The following is a 5007-nucleotide window of genomic DNA, read 5'->3' as shown; positions in this document are numbered from 1 at the left end:
TTGGCTGATACACGCAGCAGACAGAGGCAGAAAGACATAAAGAGGAGCATCAGTGGTGAAGATTGCACTGCAGTAGATAGTAGCCGTCTTACAGGCTCCTGACCAATTCTGCAATTCTGTGTGATTTTTACTCTGATCTTAGCTTTTAATTTTTATTTTATTTACATTATGTCTCCACCATCATTTCCTATGACCGAAAACAGCTTCTTGACATTAGAACCAAGGAGTCGGCAGCTCTGGACTTTCTGTTACTCTTTACATGGCCCTAATCCCCGGGACTCGAAAGAGAGGCAAAGGAAGGAGTGGTGTATCTTTTTGTCAACAACAGCTGGTGCGTGATCTCTAATGTTAAGGAAGTCTCTAGTTTTTGCTCGCATGAGTTAGAATACCTCATGTTAAGCTGCAGACCATGCTATTTACAGAGAGTTTTCAACTATATTTTTAGCAGCTCTCTATTTACCACCACAAACCGATGCTGGCACTAAGACCACACTCAGAGAGCTGTATAAGGCCATAAGCCAACAAGGAAATCCACATCAAAATCCATCAGTTGAAGCAAGAGATATCTTTTTTTTGAGTCCACATCTGTGGTGGAAAGTGTCAGAGCTTCAGCGCTGTTTGTCAGACCAGGAGACATCCCAAAACATCTTTCCCACAGGCTACAAGTGAAGACCAACACATCGGGGATGCAACTGCGTGAGTCCTTATCCAATTCCGAGGCGCATATTGAAGATATTGGAAGAACTGTCCACATTTACTTTTCGTCAGCCAACAAGATGAGTAGGCCTAATGAACAGCAAAACAATAGCCTATGGCAATCTACTATTCCCCAAAGTGCAAAAGTTGACCTTATTCTGTGCGAGAAATAAATATTCCAAACATAGTCTGGGACAGTTGTGGGATGTGATAGATCCCAAATTAATACAACCACTAGCATAAAAAAAATGGGTTTAAGCAATGAGCCTGACGCAACAGATCAGAACATTTAGCCTAAAATGTTAATAATCCATTTGGCTATTTCTTCACATTATAAGCGCAGCAATGTGCTCATGGAAGTAGGCCATAAGCATGTTCAGTATGTTCCAACAGCAGGAAAACACCATTCTCAAAAATGACCACAAATGTGATTATGCATGTAATGATTGTATCATAAAGATGCATTTTTATGGTGTAAATGATCTTCCCCAAACTTGAAACTCATGTGCTGCTTATGTATGCCAGTTAGGATCTACACTCATTGTAAAGCGGAATTTTAAGAAGTTATTTGGACACATTAATTGTCATACAAACCTTATCAAAACATATAGGCCTATGGGCTAGGCTACATGATTTGTGCGACTATCATTTGAAAAAGTCTGAGACAAAAAAGCATATGCTGTTTCCCTTAAGCTGGGAATCATTCACAAGTGATGATATATCATCCACAAGTGATAGGCTAAATAACCCATCACACCATTCTTGATTTAACCTTGTCTTTACATATACTAAATAATATATGTGTGAAATTAGTTTTGATTTAGAATGGATCATTATCATGCACCTGTATGGAAACAGAGGCAGTATAAAAAAATACATGTAATCTATGCACTTAAGTAGCAAATGGAGGACGCTTTTCCCGTGGTTAATTTTCATGCCAGCCAGGTAGTCTATACTCCTGTCGTAAATATAAACAATGTGCTTAATATCAGGAAAGTTGAGAAATAAATATAGTAGGCCTGAAAGCTGATGGGATCCCCCACTTTTAATAGAGGCCATCTCACGCAATTGCATAGCCTATTTTCTCACGCAATTGCATAGCCTATAGAAATGTTGCCATAATCAGCTCATGGGCTCTCATGAAGTGTTTGATTTGATTTTCGATCACATTTGCATTGATGTCAGAGAGATTAGAGGGACAATAGAGTGTGTGGTACCAGGCAGTTATCTCCATCTCTTCATTCCAAGACTCAATCACAGACACTCTTACTGATTGTTATGACTACTTCGCGTGATGTGTTGTTGTCTCTGCCTTCTTGCCCTTGTCTGTACCCAATACAGGGGCGGCTGGGTAGCCTAGTGGTTAGAGTGTTGGACTAGTAGCTTGTTTCTAGGCCGTCATTGAAAATAAGAATTTGTTCTTAACTGACTTGCCTAGTTAAATAAAGGTTAAAAAAAGTACAAATGTTTGTACCATGTTGTGCTGCTGCCATGTTGTGTTGCTACCATGTTGTTGTCATTTTGTGTTGCTACCATGCTGTGTTGTCATGTGTTGCTGTCATGCTATGTTGTTGTCTTAGGTCTCTCTTTATGTAGTGTTGTGTTGTCTCTCTTGTGATGTGTGTTTTGTCATATATTTATTATATATATATATATATATTTTTATCCCAGCCCCCGACCCCGCCGGAGGCATTTTGCCTTTTGGTAGGCCATCATTGTAAATATGAATTTGTTCTTAACTGACTTTCCTAGTTAAATAAATATAAATAAAAGTTAGCAAGTTTAGTAGGCTACTAATGACCATAAGCAGCAGCAGAGCTTGGAGAAGCCTAATTACAGTGACTAAACCGTTGCCTTCATGACTGGGTCACCATAACAGCCCCATTCATACCCCTTGACTTATTCCATTTTTTTTGTGTTACAGCCTGATTCAGCCTGAATTGTCTACACATAATACAAAAACATAATTTTTAGAAATGTTTGCAAATTTATTGAGAATGGAATAGAGAAAAACATTTACATAAGTATTCACACCCCTGAGTCAATACTTTGTCGAAGCACCTTTGGCAGCGATTACAGCTGTGAGTCTGTAAGAGTTTTCCACACCTGGATTGTGCAACATTTGCCCATTATTATTTTCAAAATTGCCATGGATTTTCAAATAGATCTAAGTCAAAACTGTAACTCAGCTGCTCAGGAACATTCACTGTCTTCTTGGTAGTAACTCCAGTGTAGATTTGGCCTTCCTGTTGAAAGGTGAATTAATCTCCCAGTGTCTGGTGGAAAGCAGACTGAACCAGTTTTTCCTCTGAGATTTTGCCTGTGTTTATCTCCATTACATACATTTTTTATCCATAAAAACTCCCCAGTCCTTAACGATTACAAGCATACCCATGACATGATGCAGCCCACACTATGCTTGGAAATATGGAGTGTCACTCAGTAATGTGTTATATTGGATTTGCCCCCAACATAACACTTTCAAATCAAATCAAATTTATTTATATAGCCCTTCATACATCAGCTGATATCTCAAAGTGCTGTACAGAAACCCAGCCTAAAACCCCAAACAGCAAGCAATGCAGGTGTAGAAGCACGGTGGCTAGGAAAAACTCCCTAGAAAGGCCAAAACCTAGGAAGAAACCTAGAGAGGAACCAGGCTATGTGGGGTGGCCAGTCCTCTTCTGGCTGTGCCAGGTGGAGATTATAACAGAACATGGCCAAGATGTTCAAATGTTCATAAATTACCAGCATGGTGGAATAATAATAAGGCAGAACAGTTGAAACTGGAGCAGCAGCACGGTCAGGTGGACAGGGGACAGCAAGGAGTCATCATGTCAGGTAGTCCTGGGGCATGGTCCTAGGGCTCAGGTCCTCCGAGAGAGAGAAAGAAAGAGAGAATTAGAGAGAGCATATGTGGGGTGGCCAGTCCTCTTCTGGCTGTGCCGGGTGGAGATTATAACAGAACATGGCCAAGATGTTCAAATGTTCATAAATGACCAGCATGGTCGAATAATAATAAGGCAGAACAGTTGAAACTGGAGCAGCAGCACGGCCAGGTGGACTGGGGACAGCAAGGAGTCATCATGTCAGGTAGTCCTGGGGCATGGTCCTAGGGCTCAGGTCCTCCGAGAGAGAGAAAGAAAGAGAGAAGCAGAGAATTAGAGAACGCACATTTAGATTCACACAGGACACCGAATAGGACAAGAGAAGTACTCCAGATATAACAAACTGACCCTAGCCCCCCGACACATAAACTACTGCAGCATAAATACTGGAGGCTGAGACAGGAGGGGTCAGGAGACACTGTGGCCCCATCCGAGGACACCCCCGGACAGGGCCAAACAGGAAGGATATAACCCCACCCACTTTGCCAAAGCACAGCCCCCACACCACTAGAGGGATATCTTCAACCACCAACTTACCATCCTGAGACAAGGCTGAGTATAGCCCACAAAGATCTCCGCCATGGCACAACCCAAGGGGGGGCACCAACCCAGACAGGATGACCACTTTGTATTCAGGACAAAAGGTTAATTGCTTTGCCACATTTTATGGGATAATTATTTTCATCTCATGTTGCAAACAGGATGCATATTTTAGAATATGTTTATTCTGTACAGACTTTCTTATTTTCCCTAAGTCAATTAGGTTCGTATTGTGGAGTAACTACAATGTTGTTGAGCCATGCTCTGTTTTCTCCTGTCACAGCCATTAATGTAACGGATGTCGTCTGGAGATAGAGAGGAGGACCAATGTGCAACGTGGTAAGTGTTCATGTCTTTTTAATAAACAAACTGAACACTGGAACAAAACAATAAATGATGTGAACAAAACGAAACAGTACCGTGTGGCCCAAACACTCACACGGAAACAAACACCCACAAACCAAAAGTGAAACCCAGGCTACCTAAGTATGATTCTCAATCAGGGACAACAATTGACAGCTGCCTCTGATTGAGACCCATACTAGGCCGAACTCAAAAACCAACATAGAAAAACAAACACAGACTGCCCACCCCAACTCACGCCCTGACCATACTAAAACAAAGACAAAAAACAAAGGAACTAAGGTCAGAACGTGACAATTAAACTCTGTAACTGTTTAAAAGTCACCATTGGCCTCATGGTGAAATACCTGAGCAGTTTCCTTTCTCACCGGCAATTGAGTTAGGAAGGACTCCTGTAGTATAGCCCATAGAAACACATTGAATAACACATTCATGAATGTAAAAACAGACAATCAAAACATAAATCATAAGGACAAAGTTTTTGAAGTGTCTTTCCTATATCAAGGAGATACTGTATTCG

Source organism: Oncorhynchus tshawytscha, linkage group LG11 (genome assembly GCF_018296145.1).
Source record: "Oncorhynchus tshawytscha isolate Ot180627B linkage group LG11, Otsh_v2.0, whole genome shotgun sequence".
Classification (NCBI taxonomy): domain Eukaryota; kingdom Metazoa; phylum Chordata; class Actinopteri; order Salmoniformes; family Salmonidae; genus Oncorhynchus; species Oncorhynchus tshawytscha.
This window is presented reverse-complemented; position numbering follows the sequence as displayed.